Source organism: Henckelia pumila, chromosome 2 (genome assembly GCF_033568475.1).
Source record: "Henckelia pumila isolate YLH828 chromosome 2, ASM3356847v2, whole genome shotgun sequence".
NCBI classification, from domain to species: Eukaryota; Viridiplantae; Streptophyta; class Magnoliopsida; order Lamiales; family Gesneriaceae; genus Henckelia; species Henckelia pumila.
This window is the reverse complement of record NC_133121.1, coordinates 60,079,069-60,102,616: the sequence shown is the minus strand read 5'-3', so window position 1 is coordinate 60,102,616 and position 23,548 is coordinate 60,079,069.

Sequence of the window (23,548 nt, the reverse complement as noted above, 5' to 3'; positions counted from 1 at the left end):
CATGGTTACGTAAACCAGGATGAAAAGTATTGGGTGGAGGGTTACCTCGATAATTTCCATAGCCTCTGGGATTGATATATTGAGCTTCCTCAGGTGGATGAGAGTCTTCTATGGCAACCGACACACCTGCAGGTTCTGCAATATTCACCATATTCAAAGAAGCAACTTGTGTACTCAACGCAGATAGCTGTGCAGTGATGGATGTGAGAGGATCCACACTGTACACTCCCTTCTTGACTCCCATACGTTCAAACTGCCATTGATAACTATTGATAGTCATTTGTTCAAGCATATCATAGGCCTGAATGGGGTCCTTGGCAAAGATAGTACCTCCAGCAGCAAAATCCACAGACATCCTTGTGGGCGTATTCAACCCATTGTAGAAAAACTCTATTTCTTCCCAATCTGCAAAATTATGATTACGACAATTCCTTAACAAATCTTTGTACCTTTCCCATGCCTCATATAGCTGTTCTGAATCATGCTGTTGAAAGGTACTGATCTCAATCTTTAGCTGGGTCGCCTTGGATGGTGGAAAGAACTTATCTAAAAATTTCACAGCCATGCCCTCCCAAGTTGTTATGCTTCCTAGCAGCAATGACTGCAACCAGCTCCGTGCCTTGTCCCTAAGGGAAAAAGGAAACAAGCGTAAAAGTATTATATCCTCAGAAACACCATTTATTTTTACCGTATTAGTAATCTCTAAAAAGGTGCGCAAGTGCAAGTGAGGATCAGTTGTGGCGCCTCATTTGAATTGGTTCTGCTGAACCATGTTGATTAATGCTGGCTTCAACTCAAATTTGTTGGCATTAATGGTCCCTCGAGCGATTCCAGAATAGTGAGCCTGGATCGTCGGCCTGAAGTGATCTCTGATTGGCACCAAAGGAGCTTGTTGTGCTTCTTTTTCAGCCATGTTCCTTAAATCTTCTCTTCTAATTCTTCTTATAGCACGTGCAGTGCACTCGATCTCCGGATCAAATAATAGAGAATTCGCACTTTGAGATCGTCGCATAGACTGCAATTAAAAATAAGAAGAAATTAATTAATGACTTAAAATAAAATAAAAAAAACTCTAAATTAAAACATAGAATAATTGGTAACAAGACTAAACAAAATCAAATTTTACTCCCCGGCAACGACACCAAAAACTTGTTGTGAAAATTACTCGCAAGCGTACGAGTGTCAAGTTTTAATATAGTGAAAGAGAGAGTGTCGATCCCACAAGGAGTAATTTGAAAATATTCAATACTTGTAATTAAAATAGTCTTAATTTTATCTAGAAAACCAAACTTTTAGAAATTTGCTGAACAATTAAATAAATAGTAAAGTTTGTAAAACGCGCGCACACACAATCCTTAAGAGATTATTAATCAAAGAGAAATAGTCTAGAGGTTTTGATTTCACCTGGTCTCGACAATATTCATTCATAGTTAATCTATTTTCATGAGTTCATTTCAATTCATAACCAAGAACACATAGATTATACTATTTCCCTCTCCCGAGTGCCAAATAAAATGTATCAACCACAGATCAATTCTAATATCCCTATTGAGAATCTACTTGTAGTGATATGTGTAAAACAATGTTCTTTCTTGGTTCTATTATTATAAGCTCTCCCGAGTCATATAAACAATTAATAGTGTGAATTCTATTGATCCTATTCTAAATCTCCTCTCCCGAGTGCCGAATTCTAAATAAATATGACAAATCAATTTATGGCCAGTAAATTGAAAAGACTTTCAAAACTAGAATCACAATTAATTTAGAAGAACTCAATTCAATAAAATCAATAATTCATAAATATGTCTTGACCAGGCTACATCAACCTCTAGACATAAAAAGTTTAGTTAATAATAAAATTCATAGCAACAAAAATCATGTTTAAGAGTTCAAACATCAATTCAACAATCAAAAGAAATAAATAAAGAAGGAATAACGAATCCGTAGTCTTTCTTCCGTTTCCGGTCAAAAAGTCTTCGTCTTCGTTCCAAGCAATCTTCAAATCTTGATCCCAAAAATCTCACGAAAGTGCTCTCAAGATTATTGTGTGTATTGGCGGCCTTATAGATCTTCATTAGGTATGAAAAATCCCTTAAATACTCCCCTAAAATTCATCCAAACAAATTCCAAAGATATCCAAAAGTTTCCAAAATTACATAAACACCTCATCACACATACAGCGACGCGCGAGCGCGCCACCCTCACGCGCGGGCGCGCATAGTCTTCTGTCCCGATAATTCAAATAATTCACTCACGCGCGGGCGCGCGTCAGTCATGCGTGGGCGCGCATAGACTTCTGGACATTTTTCCCTCTTCTCTTCAGTTGACGCACGAGCGCGCCAAGTCCAGGCGCGCGCGCGCATGGAGTTCTGTCCATCTTCATCTATTCTTCAAAATCACAAACCATCATCACTTGCTTCGCCCTTTTCTTCACTCCTTTGATTCCATCCTTCATAAATTCATTATTTCCTGTATTTTCTGACATCCAACAACAACAACAACAATTTTAACGTAATTTCGCTCGAAACCAAGCAATTAACTAATAATATCAACACAAATTAAGTGCACAAAATGCACTTATCGGACTGGTCCAAATTACCTCGATTGGCTAAGAAATCTGAAAATTGTCTTAAACTCGGAAAGTATTGCATATGCACTTGAAAAGTCGCCCCCTGCTGAGGCTCCGACTGGATGTAGCCTTACTGAGCTACAGATTTACAAGGATTGGTGTGACCATGACTTGAAAGCTAAGTGTTATATGCTGGGTTCTATGTCCGATAAACTACAGAGGCGTTTTGAGGATGCTAAGAATGCTACTGACATTCATTTGCATCTCAAAGAGATCTTTGATGAGCAAGCACGCCTGCTTTGGCATGGACATTATATGCGTAGCTGCAAGGAATATCTTGACCAGAATGGTTCTGGAAATGATACGTTCTACTTTGAAGTGAACATTTCACTTAAGTCTTCTTCTTGGGTATTGGATACCGGCTGTGGCTCACATCTTTGTAATAATTCACAGTTGATGGCAAGAAGTAGGAGACTCAGGGATGGTGAGACCTTCTTGAGGATGGGCAATGGGGCAAGAGTTGCTACCAAAGCTATTGGAGATGTTTACTTATTGTTGGACAATGATTTTTAAGTTAATTTTGAGAGATGTTTTGTTTGTACCAGATTTGGTGAAAAACATTGTTTCCATTTCTTTGCTTGATAAAGATGGATATTCTTGTTTATTGGGCAAAGTTGTTTGCAATATTTACAAGAATGAATGTTTAATTCGTACAGGAAAATTGGGAAACGATCTCTATAATTTAAAGTTGAAAGATATTCCTATGTATAATGTCCAAGAGATATCAGCAACATCCAAAAGAAAACAAGATACTCTAAATCCGGCACACTTATGGAATGCTTGATTAGGTCATATATCTTTAAGAAGGATGAACAAGCTAGTGGGAGAAGGCATGTTTGATATGTCTGATAATAATTCACTTACTACTTGTGAACCCTGTCTAAAAGGAAAGATGACCAAAATTCCCTTTAAGCGCCATGTGGAGCGGGCCAAAGGACAGTTGGATTTGATCCATACAGATGTGTGTGGTCCACTTAGCATCACCACTAAACATGGACATTTCTACTTCATCACCTTTACCGATGACTTCTCTAGGTATGGATATGTGTATTTGATGAAATACAAATCTGAAGCTTTTGAAAGGTTCAAAGAATTCAGAAATGATGTGGAGAAACAATTGGGACGAAGCATCAAGGCACTTCGATAGAATCGAGGTTGTATGGTGAATTCCAAGAGTATCTTAGAGAGAATTGGATTCTCTCACAGTGGACTACTCCTGGTACACCTCAGTTGAATGGTGTTTCGGAACGTCGTAACCGGACTTTGATGAACATGGTTCGGTCTATGATGGGGTTCACAGAGTTTCCTCCATCCCTTTGGGGATAAGCGCTTGAAACAGCGGCACTGTTGTTGAACAATGTCCATTCAAAGGCAGTTGATAAAACACCATATGAGATATGGATGGGAAAGCCTCCAAAGTATTCTTATCATAGAATATGGGGGTGCCCTGCTTATATGAAGCAGACAGTGGGAGATAAATTGGATGCTCGATCTATTTTATGCTACTTCGTGGGATATCCAAGGAATTCGGTTAAATATTATTTCTATCATCGCAAAGAAACAAAGGTGTTTGTTTCTAGGAATGCAACCTTCTTGGAGAAGGATTTTCTATTGGATAGAAAATGGGAGATGATAGAACTCGAAGAAGTTTGAGAAACACCCACGATTGTGGAATCCACACCCGAACAGCCAAGAGAGGAGATACAAGTTCCTAGAAGATCAAAGAGGATCTCAAGACCACCTATAAGGTATGGTCTGCTTCTTGAAGAGGGCCCTGATGAGCCTGACCATGGATGTGATCCAAGGACCTTGAAGGAATCATTGTCTGATGCCGATTCATCCAAGTGGCTTGAAGCTATGGAATCTGAGATGAATTCCATGTATTCGAACCAAGTGTGGAATCTTGTAGATCCATCTGAAGGAATTTTTCCTATAGGGTGTAAATGGATTTACAAGAAGAAACTTGGGACGGATGGGAAGGTGGTGACCTTCAAGGCTCGATTGGTAGCAAAAGGGTATACTCAAAGGCAAGGAGTTGACTTTGAAGAAACTTTTTCTCCAATTGCAATGTTCAAGTCTATTAGGATAATGCTAGCCATTGCCGCATGGTATGACTATAAAATATGGTAGATGGATGTGAAGACAGCTTTTATTAATGGGGATATTAAGGAAGAAATTTACATGTCTCAACCTGAAGGGTTAACATCTATCGGAAGTGAGCATAAAGTATGCAAACTTCAGAGATCTATTTATGGTCTCAAACAGTCATCTAGGAGTTGGAACCTCGGATTTGATTGTACAATCAAAGAGTTTGGGTTTACTAAGAATCCTGAGGAACCCTATGTGTATAAGAAGGTCAGTGGGAGTGCTGTGACATTCCTGGTACTTTATGTTGATGATATTCTACTCATTGGGAATAATGTAGGAATGTTGCAATCAACTAAAGTATGGTTATCGAGTAAGTTCTCGATGAAGGACTTGGGTGAAACATCTTTTTTATTGGGAATACAAATCTATCGGGATAGATCGAAAAGATTTATTGGTCTTACCCAGTCCACATACACTGATACCATCGTAAAGGGGTTCTCGATGGATGAGTCTAAGAGAGGACATCTATCAATGTGTCATGGCATGTCTCTATCCAAGTACAGGTCTCCCAAGAATGATGCAGAGATAGAGGCGATGACACACATTCCATATGCATCTGCAATTGGTAGTATCATGTATGCGATGATATTGCTGCATCCGATGCTGCAAAGGAAGCTGTTTGGATTAGGAATTTCGTCCAAGAGTTCGGCATTATTCATAATGGAGTTGATCCAGTCCCGGTGTACTGCGACAACACCGGTGCTGTTGCTCAGGCAAAAGAACCAAGGTCTCATCAGAAATCCAAACATGTACTGAGAAAATACCACATAATCCGGGAAATTGTGGAACGAGGAGATGTCTTGTTAGACAGAGTCTGTAGTGACCCTTACCCGGATCACCTACTAAACAGAATTTAGGCATGCAATTAACTTAATAAAACAGATATCAGAATAAAACTGCGGAATCCATAAACAATATACAATCCCAAGAAAAGGAATCTGTAATTTATCCAATAATATACAACCAAATCGAATAGCTGTATAAACCCAAACAACAGTAATAAAACTTAAGCGAAGCTCCAGCTGGCCAACCACTGACTAGCCCCTCCTGGATCCACCCTCCTCGTCCAATCGCAAACCTGCCCCATGGAATAGGGTGTCCAGAAAAATACAGAGTACGAGACGTGAGCATAAAACGCTCAGTGCGAGAGTATGAGTATAAATGCATGCAAAGTGAACTCCCTATAGACTCGAGGTCAAGGATCAGATAATAGAGACAGACCGGGCCCTGGTATGTAGCACGCTGTGCCGTCGCTTCAGGAGGTGGCTCCCATACCGAGATAACCGTGGAAACGCCGGACCCAAATCGATGGAAGTCCATCCACTAACAGGATAGGGTACAACCCTACTAACAGACATCTCGAAGGAGATACAACAAGATGCAAATGAATGCAGCATAATATCATGTCATATAAATCATGCGGTCACATAATACATGCATACTCAGTCAGGATATCTTGAACAGTACTTTCGTACCTCAATACAGTGCAAGCTCTACCAACTCTAGGTCCACGCCTATAGTCTGCTCTACACTGCCAAATGATACTACTATCATTAAAGTGTTCTAAAAGCCTTAACTAAGCTATTGAATACTCCTAAATATTTATAGGAAGCAAAATCTATACCTTCGTCCGTCGTTAGCCCTTTGATGTCGATGCCTCCAGAACTTGGGCACAACTCCGCTACGACTATCGAACGCCTCGCCGACCTCCGGACCAAGCCTAAGAAGACTAGAACAGCTCCGAAAGGACTAGAAAGGAAAGGAGAACTCGGAATTGGCAATTGAAAGTGAAGTCTCGGCCTTCTATTTATAGACAACGATCGGAACTTCCGATCCTTGATCGGAACGTCCGAACCTCGATCGGAACGTCCGATCCTGCCATCGGAGCTTCCGAAGATCCTGATCTGCCACATGTCAAAATATCATTTGTTGACTCCGAATAGGGGTGATCGGAGCCTCCGGTCCTGATTGGAGCTTCCGATCCGACCACACGTCATGCCTGACGTAATAACATCGGTGCCTCCGATTGCTCATCGGAGCTTCCGATCCTGTTCGGAGCTTCCGATCGTGCCTTCGGAGCTTCCGATCCGTCCAATAACCAATTCAATTAATTAGCATTAATCCTTTAATTACTCAATTAGGGTACGGGCTACTAAATTCTCCCCCACTTAAGATATTTCGTCCTCGAAAATAGATCTTAAGTACCGAATGCAAATACAGAAATTAGAAACATTCTTTATTCCAATCAAACGTTTACAGAGTTTGCAACTGAATACAACTTAAAGAATGAAATCAAAACAACTCAGGATGGTCTTTACGCATCCTGTCCTCAAGCTCCCAAGTAGCTTCCTCAGTGCCTCGGCGCTGCCACTAAACTAAAACCAAAGGAATGACTGTGTTCCGTAAAACCTTATCCTTATAATCCAGGATACGAAGAGGTTTCTCAACATAAGTCAAATCCTTGTCTACCTGAACCTCAGACCGTTGTAGAATATGAGATTCATCTGCCACATACCGTCGTAATAGAGATACGTGGAACACGTCGTGAATACTGGACAGATGCGATGGCAAAGCTAGTCGATAAGCCAAATCGCCGATGCTCTCCAAGATCTCAAACGGGCCGATAAATCTGGGAGACAACTTGCCTTTAAGGCCAAATCTGAGAATCTTGCGGAAAGGTGACACTCTCAGAAACACTTTCTCCCCGACCTCGAACTGCAAAGGCCTACGCTTGATATTAGCATAGCTTGCCTGACGATCCTGTGCAGTCTTAATCCGTTTCTTGATTTGATCAACAATGTCTATCGCCTGTTGGATAAACTCCGGTCCCTCAGCCTGTCTCTCCCCCACTTCTTCCCAGAAGAGTGGAGTATGACAACGTCGCCCATACAACGCCTCAAAAGGTGACATCCCAATACTAGTATGATAGCTGTTGTTGTAAGCGAACTCGATCAACGGCAAATGATCCTGCCAGGCTGAACCAAAATCCATGACGCACGCTCTAAGCATGTCCTCTAGGGTACGGATAGTGCGCTCTGACTGACCATCAGTCTCCGAATGATAGGATGTACTCAAACTGAGAGTAGTACCCATCGCACGCTGAACACTCCCCCAGAATCTAGAAGTAAACCTGGGGTCCCGATCGCTGACAATGCTCACAGGCACTCCATGAAGTCGGACGATCTCCTGAATGTACATCCGTGCCATGCGATCCACAGAGTACTCTCGGCTATAGGCAATGAAATGCGCTGACTTGGTGAGTCGGTCCACTACAACCCAGATAGCATCATAGTTCCTTGGGGATACCGGCAAATGGGTCACAAAGTCCATTGTGATAAACTCCCATTTCCATTCAGGAATAGGCAGATTGTGAAGCAATCCTCCAGGTCGTCGGTGCTCTGCCTTGACTTGTTGACACACCAAACATCTCGAAACATACTGAAAAACACTGCGTTTCATTCCCTTCCACCAGAAACGAGTACGTAGATCCTTGTACATCTTGTTGCTCCCAGGATGAATACTCAACTTAGTGCGATGCGCCTGAGACAAAATCTCCTCTCGCAACTCTTCATCCTGCGGAATCACAAGCCTACCAGACAAACACAGAAAGCCATCTGACTGATAATGAAATCCAGACGAGCTACCCTTGCTAGCTAGACGAGCTAAACGCTGGGTCTTCGAATTAGACATCTGAGCATCTCGGATCCGCGAATACAAGGCTGGCTCAGATAATATCGCAAACATCTGGATACTCTGCATACCTTTCTTATGATTGAAGGTATAACCTGAAGTACAACAGTCACTAATCGCACTAGACATCGAACAAGTCTGAAGTGCGGATAGTCGCACCTTGCGACTCAAAGCATCAGCGGTGAGATTAGCAGTTCCCGGATGGTACTTAATCTCGCAATCATAGTCCTTAAGTAAATCCATCCAACGTCTCTGCCTCATGTTCAACTCTACCTGAGTGAACAAATACTTGAGACTCTTATGGTCGGTGAAGATCTCAAATTTCTCGCCATACAGATAATGACGCCAGATCTTCAAAGCGAACACAATGGCTGCTAACTCCAAATCATGGACTGGGTAGTTGTCCTCGTGAAGCTTCAGCTGTCTAGAAGCGTATGCGATCACATGCCCATTCTGAGTCAGGACACAACCTAACCCCTGAAGAAAAGCATCCGTGTAAACTACATACCCTCCAGATCCTGATGGTAATGCCAACACTGGCGCAGAAGTCAACCGCCGTCGAAGCTCACAGAAATTCTCCTCACACTCGGAGGACCACTTAAAATCCACACCCTTGCGGGTAAGCTGCGTCAACGGTCGGGCTAACTGAGAGAAGTTCAGAATGAAGCGACGATAATACCCTGCTAGACCCAGGAAACTATGGATCTCAGCAACTTTTGTCGGACGCGACCAATTAAGTACCGCTTCAATCTTGCTTGGATCAACAGAAATCCCCTCCCTGGATATGATATGGCCAAGAAAGACCACTCTATCCATCCAGAACTCACACTTACTCAGCTTAGCGTACAACTGCTCATCTCGAAGAGTCTGCAGTACCAACCGCAAGTGAGAAACATGCTCTTCCGTATTACGCGAATACACCAAGATGTCGTCGATGAAGACCACGACAAACTTGTCCAAATACTCCCTGAAGACACGGTTCATCAAATCCATGAATATAGCCGGCACATTAGTCAAACCAAATGGCATCACTAGGAACTCGTAATGCCCATAGCGAGTACGGAATGCAGTCTTGGCTACGTCCTGATCACGGACTCTCAACTGATGATACCCAGATCTCAAGTCAATCTTGGAGTAAACTGACGTGCCCTGCAGCTGATCGAACAAGTCATCAATACGGGGCAACGGATACTTGTTCTTCACAGTGACTCGATTCAGCTGCCGATAGTCAATTCACAGCCGCATCGACCCATCCTTCTTCTTCACGAAGAGAACAGGAGCTCCCCAAGGAGATACACTAGGACGAATGTACCCTTTGTCCAAAAGATCCTATAGCTGATTCTTCAACTCACGCATCTCTGACGGAGCCAGACAATACGGTGCTCTAGAAATAGGCGAAGTACCCGACATCAACTCTATGCCAAACTCGACTTCCCTAGCAGGAGGAAAACTCGGAATCTCATCAGAAAATACATCTGGAAATTCATCCACAACAGGAATGCTCTCTAACCCAATACTCTCAGCGGACAAATCAACTGCATAGATAAGGTAGCCTTCCCCGCCAGACTCCAGAGCTCGACAGGCTCTCAAAGCTGATACCAAAGGCATCGGGGGTCGCGCTCCCTCACCATAGAAAAACCAACTCTCACTCCCTTCCGGATGAAAGCGTACTAATCTCTGATAGCAGTCCACTGAAGCTCGATAGGTAGTCAACACATCTATTCCCAGAATGCAATCAAAGTCGTCCATCGCTAGGACCATGAGATTCGCTAACAGAATGTTCCCTTCGAACTCTAAAGGGCAACCCATCACTAGACGCTTAGCCAAAGCAGATTGGCCTGTCGGAGTAGAAACAGATATCATTACATCTAGTGCAATGCATGGTAACTTATGCCTCTTAACAAAACGTGCAGAAATGAAGGAATGAGATGCACCAGTGTCAATAAGTACAAGAGCAGGTATACCAAAAAGCAGAAATGTACCTGCGATGACTTTCTCATTCTCCTCCATAGCCTGATCATGTCTCAGGGCAAACACCTGGCCAGAAGCTCGTGGCCTCAAATGAGAACTCCCAGCAGACTGTCCCTGCGACCTCTGCTGTACGGTGGCCTGAGAACCAGATCCTGAACCAGATCCAGAATCGCCTCCCCCAGACAGTGGACAATCTCTCCGGATATGACCAGTCTCTCCACAACGGAAACAAGCTCCAGAAGCTCTACGGCACTTGTCGGATGGATGGTTCTTCCCACAGTGATCACACCTGTCCTTCTTACCGTAACGGACAACACCTCCAAAACCAGAGGAAGAAGAAGATCCAGACTTCTTGAAAGTTTGGGCACGGGGACCCAAAGAACTAGCAGGCCTCGACTGAGAGAAAGACCTGTTCCGCCGAATGCTGTCCTCCGCCTGGTGACAACGGCTCACCAAACCCTCGTAGGACATGTCGTCGCCAACCGCCACACGGTCATGGATCTCAGGGTTAAGGCCCTGAAGGAACAGATTATACTTCATCTCTGAGCTATCAGCAATCTCGGGGCAATAGGATAACAGATCAAAGAACCTCTGCTGATACTCATCGATAGACATGGCTCCCTGTCGCAAACTCAGTAGCTCGCCTGCCTTCGACTGACGGAGTGCCGGAGGAAAATACCGCTTTTGGAAAGCTGTGCGGAACTCGGCCCAGGTGGCCACTCCTCTCGCCGTAACAAAAGGTGCAGAAGTAAACCTCCACCACCTGCGCGCACGCCCATCCAGAAGATAGCCAAGGGTCTCCACCTTCTGCTCATCGGTGCATTGGAAAGTCTGAAAAGTCGTCTCCATGCGGTCTAACCAGTTCTCCGCATCCTTCGGAGACTCACCTTTTTACTAAGGGCTTAGGACCCATAGCTAAGAATCGACGCACAGTGAAACGCTCGTCGTCATGGTGACGATGACGCCGTTCTCGACGAGGCTCCCGGTCGGCATCTCCCCAAAGCCCACCAACACTGCCATGAGAACTCTGGTCGTCACGATTTGACATCTACAAAAATACCTCAAGATGAGACTAAATCCCAAGAAATCTTTTGCATGCTCTGATACCATAAATGTAGTGACCCTTACCCGGATCACCTGCTAAACAGAACTTAGGTATGCAATTAACTTAATAAAACAGATATCAGAATAAAACTGCGGAATCCATAAACAATATACAATCCCAAGAAAAGGAATCTGTAATTTATCCAATAATATACAACCAAATCGAATAGCTGTATAAACCCAAACAACAGTAATAAAACCTAAGCAAAGCTCCAGCTGGCCAACCACTGACTAGCCCCTCCTGGATCCACCCTCCTCGTCCAATCGCAAACCTGCCCCATGGAATAGGGTGTCCAGAAAAATACAAAGTACGAGACGTGAGCATAAAACGCTCAGTGCGAGAGTATGAGTATACATGCATGCAAAGTGAACTCCCTATAGACTCGAGGTCAAGGATCAGATAACAGAGACAGACCAGGCCCTGGTATGTAGCACGCTGTGCCGTCGCTTCAAGAGGTGGCTCCCATACCGAGATAACCGTGGAAACGCCGGACCCAAATCGATTGATGTCCATCCACTAACAGGATAGGGTACAACCCTACTAACAGACATCTCGAAGGAGATACAGCAAGATGCAAATGAATGCAGCATAATATCATGTCATATAAATCATGCAGTCACATAATACATGCATACTCAGTCAGGATATCTCGAACAGTACTTTCGTACCTCAATACAGTGCAAGCTCTACCAACTCTAGGTCCACGCCTATAGTCTGCTCTACACTGCCAAATGATACTACTATCATTAAAGTGCTCTAAAAGCCTTAACTAAGCTATTGCATACTCCTAAATATTTATAGGAAGCAAAAGCTATACCTTCGTCCGTCGTTAGCCCTTTGATGTCGATGCCTCCAGAACTTGGGCACAACTCCGCTACGACTACCGAACGCCTCGCCGACCTCCGGACCAAGCCTAAGAAGACTAGAACAGCTCCGAAAGGACTAGAAAGGAAAGGAGAACTCGGAATTGGCAATTGAAAGTGAAGTCTCGGCCTTCTATTTATAGACAACGATCGGAACTTCCGATCATTGATCGGAACGTCCGAACCTCGATCGGAACGTCCGATCCTGCCATCGGAGCTTCCGAAGATCCTGATCTGCCACGTGTCAAAATATCATTTGTTGACTCCGGATAGGGGTGATCGGAGCCTCCGGTCCTGATCGGAGCTTCCGATCCGACCACACGTCATGCCTGACGTAATAACATCGGTGCCTCCGATCGCTCATCGGAGCTTCCGATCCTGTTCGGAGCTTCCGATCGTGCCTTCGGAGCTTCCGATCCGTCCAATACCCAATTCAATTAATTAGCATTAATCCTTTAATTACTCAATTAGGGTACGGGCTACTACAGAGTCGCCTCTGCAGATAATGTTGTGAATCCACTAACTAAGCCTTTACCAGGACCATTGTTTGAAAAGCATCGCGAATCAATGGGTTTGAATAATATGGGTAGTTTGCTCTAGTGCAAGTGGGAGATTGTTAGAGTAGGTGCCCGTCGAGCCAATGTGTTGGCCGATGGTCCTTGAGAGAACTTTTGTATGACAATCTTTATTTTAATAATATTTGACATTATTTAATTTGGCACATCTTTATCTTTATACCCAGGCAAGATGCATAGATAAAGCCATTGAATATACAAATAGTAGAAATAATATGAGATGGTCATGTGATGACTATCATGAAACTCATATTTGGAATACTGTATATTCTAAACTGTTCCTAGTCGATTCAGCCGCCATAAAGAAGGATAAAGGCCGCTCGAGCTTGAGACTAGTATTTGTGATGTGAGTACCATGTTTCATTGGTAGGGGACATGGAGATGTCCAAGCATGCAAATAGGTGCTCTTTGTAGAGTGCACTGAACAACCCTCCCTAAAGGACTTTCCAAGTGGTTCTCACTTATCGAGTGGAGAAGTCCTAGTTTATGGTTGTACACCATTAGTCCTTATGACTCGGGACAACATGGAGACTCTGTATGCTAGTGCTTCACTTTGACTTGTTTACCGACTCATCTGGGGTCATCAGGTGGCAATGTTGGGTGTTGTGATGAAACATATAGGAGTCAATGCATTGTAGTCGGGGATTCACAGCTTACCTATGGATATGGATATCCTATGTAATCTCATGCATACGTAGCTTGAAATCTCTGATCACAGTAGGTGGTAATTAAGAAAGGGGTTTCTTGAATTACACATTCGATGCAACTACGGAATGACACATACTTATCGATTCAATGACAACTCTCGATAAACCAATGGTTGTCGAATCGGTCGGGATATATGAGTTGAAGGGACCGTACTGTACGCTAACCATAATTGATTGGTTCTTGCAGACACTATAATTTGATACCTAGGGAGTCACGTATGCGATGCTGCTTAACAAGACTGGTTGGGTACTATCAGACTTGAGTTTTCTGATGTTCTTATTATCAAGGAGTTGATAAAAAAGAATGGAGCTATATGGGGTATGCTCACATAAGGGACTTGTTGATCCTGAATCACATGGAGATGTGAACCCACTGCTAGTTGTATCAGTGAACCATTAAGGGTCACACAAGTACTAGCTTTCTAGATTCCGTTGAGATTAGAATTAGTTCAATATGTTGAACAACTTATAAAGGAGTTTTAAGTAAAATAAATTAGAAGTTTGACTTCTAAATTAGAGAATGAATGGAAAAGTAACTTTTAATTTGTGAATGTGTTCCAAGATTAAAATTTGACTTTAAATAATTCGTTTGTGAACATGTTGATTTTCTAAACTATTATTTTGAACTTAATTAATTAATTCAAGTGTTGAATTAATTTTACACTAGTAGACTTTGTAATGTACAAATAATTAAATTAAGTCAAGTGTTGAATTAATTAAACACTATTGAGTCTAATAGAGCTCAATTTAATATAGTGTTGAATAATTATATACTAGTGGACTTGAATGAGTTTAAGTTAGATTTAATTAATTATTTAAACTTAATTGGGATTAAGTTTAATGATTAATTAAATAATTTCATAAAACATATATATATATATATTATATATTCGAAATAGATATATATATATATATATATATATATATATATTCGAAATAGATATATATATATATATATATATGCATATATAATATGTGTGTGATGGAATTTGAAGGGTTGGAAGATTGGATGCAATTTTCCATGCAAGTAATACACTTTTCTATGCATGGTTTTAATTGTATCTATTTAATCCTTTTCCATAATTTTATTATACACACATTCACATTCCATTTTGAAGCTTGAAGTGGCCGAACACTTTGATGAAAAATTCTCCAAGTTTTCATTCAAAATTTTGAGGAAGAAAGAAAAGGAAATCTCAATGCAAAATACTCTAAATATTATAGTGCATATTTAGAGAGGATCTAGATCGTGTAGTCCTGGACCTAATTTGAAGGCTTGAAGTGTTGAATCCATTTTGAGCAAGGTGTGCTCTTGGAAGCTTGTAGTTAGTGTCTACCACTTCAAGAGCCTAGTTGTTTAACAACTTGGTTGGAGCCATAAATCAATCTTTGAGATTGATAGGTAAAACTTCTAAACACCCTATGGTTGTTTGTTTTTGAATGCTACACAAGTGCTCGGATCTCTTTTGTTAAAAATTTTAATATTTCCGCTGCGTTTCCGGGCACGAGTTAATCGATCTCTTTCATACTTGGTGGTGATTCCAGGTGGGACATCATGGTGGGTTACCTCATTCTTGAATTGTTTCAGTCTTAGCGAGGGATATAATTATCAGGGCACATTCAGTGATAGTTAGAATCTTTCGGACTTGTATTACGTCTTGGGTTTGACAAGTCCTAATGATCATCTTGAATGAACATAGACAGTGGATAGTATGTCTAGACCGGTGCAGGCTTGGCACTAGTGACTAATCGTAGCTGTTGTTTGATTCTGTCAGAGATATATAATTGAATTAGGCGTGATTATTTTGATTTCCAGTATTTGGGATTAGCGGACGTGTGACAGTGATATCATTGATATTGATCGAGCCATGAGAGTTTTCATTGATCAGTGATTGTCTGATTAGGGTTGCTACCGTCAGGCACAGCGAGAGCCACAGTAGATCGACTTGATCAATCAGATTAATCCAACCGGTGCTGAGTTGGGATATAGTGAATCAGGAAGTACTGGGGGAAGTACTATAATTATGTATGCTTTAATATAGCGATTCTAATGCGGGAATCAGGGCTATAGGATTCTGCAGATCACGAGAGTGGTAATAGGTTGACTCTTGTGATAATAGTTTTTTGGTATCGTGCTGAGGTTACTAATAACAGAATTTGGTTTGAGAATTGCTTGTGTTAGCAATGATTGACCCAGTTTGCAAAAATGGATTTATTGATTGTTCCGGAGTTGTCAGTGGACAATTTTGGGGAGACTGTTAGTCGGAGTGTTTTTCTTGGGTGCTTCCAGCAGAATTCTTAAGAGTTGTTCTTGAGAAGCGATTCGACAAGTGCTTACGGATTTCAATGAGCGATACTAGGTTAGCATCAGTTGTTTCATGGGATGAGAAGACAGCTAAGACTTGTGTTTTTGAGTCTGGGGGGATTGTTGTCGCTGATGTTCCAGTGAGTTCTGATGTGCTGCGTCATTAAGAGGTTGAGATAGTGGGATCGAGGTGAACCAATTTGGTTATCCCAGTTAGCGAGTCATAGATTTTCGTTATCTAGAACAGGATAACCGGAATCGTTTTCGTCGATAATATCTCTAGTGACGAGATAGAGGTAAGTGTTCGATACAGACTACTAATGCTGGGGATGGTGTTAGTCCATCTGAGAGCTTCAGCAGGATGGTAGTGTATTTCGAGGCGACGACCTCAAAGAGTGCATTAAGACAAGAAATTGTGTAAAATGATATTGTCACAATTAAAGTTAGTAAACAAGTGTTCTTTGGGAACATTCATTGGCATTGGATAGGGTAAGTACTGAAGATACGTACTATGATGCTAGGAATTGTCAAGATTTGGTTGTTATCTGTGGTAGGATGACTAGTGTGATCGAGTAGAGGCTATCTTTGATAGCGAGGTTCGGGTCAAGTTTGATCAAAATTAGTCTGATGATTTCAGATGGTTAGAGTAGTGTGCAGCGATGCGATTGTTTTTGCGAGCTGGTGGCTGGGATTAGATATTTTATCCTTAGTGATAAGGAGTAACTCGAACGAGTTCTTGGAAAGAGATCTCTAGGATTTGACCGAGATTTGAATCTAAATTGATTGTTTAGCGTCTTGCGATAACATCGAAGGATGCGATGTTAGAGTTAGACCAGTAAGATACAATGTGTTGTATCTTGTTTTTCTTGTTGGGTAGTGATGGAGTTCACACGTGTCTAAAGATAGCTGATGACTAGTTACAACCCTAGCAGGAGTGTCAACGCTAAAGAATTGTAGTCAGTGTGGCTGATACATTCGGAAATTGGATCAAATGTGCCATGTCGTTTGCGGATAGCAATGGGTAACTGACGATAGTCAGTAGTGTTACTGTAGTAGCCCGTACCCTAATTGAGTAATTAAAGGATTAATGCTAATTAATTGAATTGGGTATCAGACGGATCGGAAGCTCCGAAGGCACGATCGGAAGCTCCGAGCAGGATCGGAAGCTTCGATGAGCGATCGGAGGCACCGATGTTATTACGTCAGGCATGACGTGTGGTTGGATCGGAAGCTCCGATCAGGACCGGAAGCTCCGATCACCCCTATCCGGAGTCAACAAGTGATATTTTGACACGTGGCAGATCAGGATCTTCGGAAGCTCCGATGGCAGGATCGGACGTTCCGATCGAGGTTCGGACGTTCCGATCAAGGATCGGAAGTTCCGATCGTTGTCTATAAATAGAAGGCCGAGACTTCACTTTCATTTGCCAATTCCGAGTTCTCCTTTCCTTTCTAGTCCTTTTGGAGCTGTTCTATTCTTCTTAGGCTTGGTCCGGAGGTCGGCGAGGCGTTCAGTAGTCGTAGCGGAGTTGTGCCCAAGTTCTGGAGGCATTGACATCAAAGGATCGGAAGTTCCGATCGTTGTCTATAAATATATTTTCTTTATTTTTTCTACTATCGGTATTTCTATTTTGATCGATGATTATTGCATTTCTGATTTAGAGTTTGAAGAAGATAGGAGGTATATCAGAATTTTGCTTTTAATCCGAACTGGAGTTGAGTGAGCAGATCGAGTAATCATAGGAATCTGATTCGATTTTTCAGATTTAGATGAAGAAAATTCAGATCTGGGCACAGCTTGAGTTTCAGGTCAGTGTTGATGCCTTATTTGTGAGTAATCGTATTGTTATGCCAGATGTTTCTGATTGAGACAGCGTATCTTGAGATTGGCACCTTGCAGTCTATTCAGTATCCTTTCAGATGACCGAAAGATATTCAGTGAATTGAAGAATCGATTCTTATAGGAGCAGATAATGAATGATGTCACGAGGTATGTTTTTCGATGTTCTGAACTGTCAGCAATTGAAAACAGAGAAAGAAAGACTCTATTGTTTGTATTACAGATTATATGTTCCAGAGTAGAATTGGGATCGCATTTCGACATATTTGGTCCCGAAAATACCACGATCAGTCTGAGATTGAGATGGTATCTAAGTATGATTGACCGATTGAGGAAATCTGCTACTGTATTCCGTGCAGAATGACTTTCAAACACGTTCAGATGGATGAGATTTATGTCGGAAAGATTTTTCAGATTGTTTGGTATGTCGTAGTCTATCATTTCAGACCGAGATCCTCAATTCACTCTTCGAATTCGAACTCAGTTTTGCTTGATGACTTTGTTATTCGATTACATCTGAGTACAACTTTAATCCTCAAAACGACGGACAGCCAGAGCGGGCGATTCAAACTTTAGAGGATATGCCATGAGTTGTAGTGCTCGACTTTGCACTAGTTGGCAGAATTCTTAATTCTTGTGGAGATTTTGTACAACGACAGCGATCACACAAGTATATTGATGACACCTTTCAAAGAGTTGTACGAGAAGAGGTGAAAATCTCTTTTATTCTGAGATTATTTCTGTCTCACCTGAGTTGGGACCAGATTTGATTCAAATTATGACCGAGCAGATGAAGATTATTTTTTTGAGAATGAAGACGACTCTTGATAGACATACGTAGTATGCAAATTTCAAACGCAGACCTCTGTATTTTGTTCAAGGAGACCAAGTTGTTTGGAAGATTATCCTTTCAGAGGCTTTGTCAGATATGAGAAGAGAGGGAGACTGGCCCCGTGAATTCAGCGGTTCATTTGAGATTCTGGAGAAGATAGGCGATCTTGCCTAAAGACTTGATTTTGTTCAGTATTTTCCGGTATTCACAACGTGATTCACGTCTCTTTGTTGCTGAATTCCCAGATATTTCTTACGTTCTTTTGCCGAAGAGACCGAATTTGATGAGATGACGAGTTGCCTTGAAACGACCGATTCCGATTCTTGACCGAAAAGAGAATAGCTGCGAAACAGACCGATTCAGTTTGTGAAAGTGCAGTGGATTCGATACAGATTTGAAGAAGCGACTTGGGAGTCAGGTTCCGATATGAAGCAGCGATTTCCATAATTATTTCCGAGAGGTGTATTTTTATTGCAGTCTTTAATATTATCTCCTATCTTTTGGTGATTGAACCGCATTCGATTTCGAGGAAGAAATCAGTTCTTAGAGAGGGAGAATTGTAACGTCCCAAAATTTGCTTAACCAAGATTTTAAGAGATTAGTATTGATAATCAGAGTTATGAAATTCAAGGATTGAATTGAAATTTGATCAGGGACTGAATTGCAAATTTTGAAGAATTAAGAGACCAAAATGAAATTTAACTTTTTTACTTGATATTTAAGGTGATGAGGCGTGTGACTCACCATTCTATTCTTCTTCATCTTCCTCCTAGCCGATTCCCTCCATTGACGTCCCTTTGAGCTTTCTAATTCCGGTTTCTGCACTATCCATCCGTTAGAATTTCAATCTTAAGGTATATTCGCGATCACGGCTGCAAGAGCTCCGTTCTACCATAAGTTTTCTTACGTTTCAACATGTCTCGATTTTTAGGGGTTTTTAGAATTTTATTATTTTTAGATTTATCGTTCTTGAGCTAGCATGTATTGTATATTCGAAGTCGGATCGGAAAAAGAACGTCATAGGATAAATTTGAGAATTTGGGTTTTGGGATTTGTTGGTTTTGTGTTGATTTGGCTAATTGTGATTGTTATGGGTTTTTTAGATTGATATATTGTTGTCTCTAGTTTTTCGTTTGTTCAGATTATAGTCGTTATGCCGCCGGTTTGAATTTTCAGAATTTGGGGATTTTGATTGAATTTCGGATTTGATTTTAGGTTGATTGGATGTTATTGAGTTCTTTTTATCTCCGTAGAGATTGGACTGAAGAAAATTGAGTTCAGAGTTTGCAGAATTAAAAGCGTCGAAGAATTGATCGAGAATTGGTAACGAGTTTACCTTAATCATTGAATTACAATTGAATAGAATTTTGATTTGAAATTCTTGTTCTTGTAACTTGTCCAGATTTCAGCTACATTGAATCGTGGAAAAAGGTAATAGACGACATCGAATCAAAAAGGGATGAATACTCGAGTTTAGATTGATTCTCGAGTCCCTAAATCACATACATGCATGATTACCTGTTATGATTGATTAAATGCATTGAGTTGAATTACTTGAATGTATTACAATTTCATTTGCATTCATACTGATCGAGAACGATTGATTTAAAAGGGGCCGAGTTGCTCAAGTCTTAATTAGACGTTTTGGGGACTATAATCGAGTAGCATTGGTCGTCGAGTTACTTCATTAGCCCAAGGCTCCTTATAGTTGCTCCAGAGTCTAGAGGATTGAGATATGCATCATCCACCTCGATCGGGAGAGTCGGTGAGTTGTTGTGATATCTTTGGTGTGAGGCCTCGATTCTATCTTCTATTCTTTAAGATAAGGCAATTGATCAACACAATCTAACTAAAAGGATTAAGGTAATCCAAAATATTTTATTTTATTTTTTAAAGGGGTGCTCGCTCGATCGGTAAAATCTTACTGATCGAGCGGGCCAAAACAAACCAAATCACTGCCCAAAATTCAGGACCCCCCCACCCCGCTCGATCGGTAAAATCTTACCGATCGAGCGGGAACAAAATGTCAAAACCTCTGCCTCGCTGAAAGGGGTGCTCGCTCGATCGGTGAAAGTCTGCCGATCGAGCGATACACTCTGCCCAGAAAAAGTTGGTTTTTCTTCTTCAAATCAATCCTCAATTTTTCCAAACATACAACAACAACATGTATAAATTCATTCAACATGCAATAAAAATACCAGGTAGTTCTAAAGTCATACATTCAACCAACTATTAGAACATGCTTCAATACTCGATTACAATACCACAAAATACAAAAGAGTTTGAATTTAGTTCAACTCCTAAAACCAAGGGCCTCACTTCTATTCTCTCAACCACCTATCCATGCTGCCTCTGACTCGGTCCTGCCCCACCTGTTGCCAAGTACACATACAAACAAAGACAACAGCCGGATAATCCGGTGAGAATATAATTCCCAATAAAAGAGACTATCATGCATATCAATTAAACATATAAATAAATACATGCATCAATCCAAGTCATATATCAACTTCAGATGTAAATCACGTAAACATATCAAGTCATGACATGTATCAACTTCCATATATCTATCACATCAAGATAGAATTCAAGTAATTAATCCAAGTACTTAATTAAAATGATATGCAGGTCTTTAAAACTTCTGGATTATCAGACTCAGTTAATCAAATGGAGTTCTTCTTTCTTTCTTTCTTCGGTTTGGGATCCCGAGGTTAAAATATCCAAAAATCACACCGAACTCCCCTCTCGAGGTGGACGAGGCATATTTTAATCCTCTAGACTCCAGAGCATTATAGAGAGTTTATTTGACAAGGTATAAAATCTCCAACCAGGTCACTCAACTACAATCTCTAGATCGTCTAAACAAATTGAAATGAATCAAGGCTCAATATGAATGCATATGTCATCTCATGCATTCTAATATCATTTCAATCATCAGTTCATATAAGCATTCAATCATGCTTTCATTCATCAATTCAAATAATCATTCTAACATAATCTCGTCAATATAAATGCATATATAATCTCATGCATTCAAATAAACATTCAATCAAGCAAGTATGTGATTTCTTCGGAACACTCGAATAAAGTCTAATTCGAGTTAATCGTTCCATTCAATTCTAAGTCGTTTTTTACCTTATTCGCTTCGAAGGTACTTCAATCTGAAATCAATAATAAGGATAATAATTAATACCCAATCAAATTCAATCAAAACTCAATCAAACTTCTTCTATCGATAAATAAGAAAATCGATATTGTACCGACTTCAATCTTCCAAACTGACCAAAGCTACTATCTCGCAACTCTGTTGACTTCACTTCAATCTAACAGAAGAAGTCATAAGGATCAATATCGACATCCAAAATCTCAATCAAACTTGATACGATCAAAATATTGAACGATGTCCAAAACTCAAACTAACGGCATAACGGCTATAAACTGATCCAACCGGAAACGGAGACAGCAAGATATCAATTCAATAAACTCAATTTAATCAACAAACATCATTTCCAATCTAAACCCAACACATCTCAAAATCCCCCAAATTCGAAATTCATAAGAAAATTCATATCAAATTCAATCGACGTTATTTCTTCGAACCGTCTTAGATATACTATCACGGCTATCTCATAATCATCCTCTCCGAATATAAATCAATTCTAAAGACAAAAAAAAATTCAAACCTCTCAGAAATAAGATAAACTTACTTCCAAACGGAGCACTCGTCGATGTGATCGCAGATATCAACTTCAGATCAAATTCCAACGGACGGATCGAGCTAAAATGGAAATCACAAAAGCTTGGGGAAGCTTTCTCATGCCTTAAATGGAGATGAACCGATGAAGGGGAAGGGATTGGAGTGAAAAGAAAGTCAAATGTCTCTTAAATATCTAACAAAATCATTTATTGCGTTTTAGTCCCTAAAAATTCTGAAAATTGCATTTTAGTCCCTAATCAAAATCGAATCAGCCCTCGACTTCTAAAATCTCTGATTATCTCAAATTATGTCCATTAAGATAATTTTGGGGCGTTACAATTCTCCCCCTCTAAGAATCGATTTCGTCCTCGAAATCAATCACGATTCTATTACAAGGTCGAGGCTAGAATCAAAGGACTGCAATAAGAATTTATATCTCGGAACTAAATCTAGAGTTTCCTTCCAATCTTACTCTGAATCGTTCGTCTCAATCAGTTCGACATCTCAACAAATAGAGAAAGTCAGAAACTCTAGTCGAATACTTCATCAATACTCCGTCCATCTATCAAGAGTCGACTCATCTTCGTTAGAAAATTCTTCTAAACTCAGTCACAATTCGAATCATCTTACGTTCTAAACCAAGAGACAAAGGAAATTAATCTCAAAATTCAATTCGATCAACGTCTACTCTCGCACAACTTCTATAATGTGCCTCCAATAACTCGTCAAACTCTGTCGTTGCACGAAATTTCTACAAACCTCAAGAATTCCGTCAACTAGTGCTAAGTCGAGCACTACTACTCAAAGCAATTCTTCTAAAGTTCGACTCATCTGATCTGGATGTCCGTCGTTCTGAGGGTATCGAATCAAAAGTAGTTGAAATCGACAAAAAAATTCTCTTCAAAGTCTATGCCGAAAGGACAATGCATCAAGGATCTTAGTCTAAACTGACAGACTTCGGCAATTCATGACATCTGACAACATCTGACAAGATATCAATTCTCTGTTCTTCATCAAAATCATTCTGTACAGAAAACTGTAACGGATCCTATCTATCAGCCAATCAAAATCAGACAGTAGATAAAATAAGAACAAATTCTTCGGTTCTAAACATCAGTTGCTGCATTCGCTCCTTCTGTTAAAAAGATTCAAATCGGAATTCTCAATAAGAAGAAAACCAAGTACT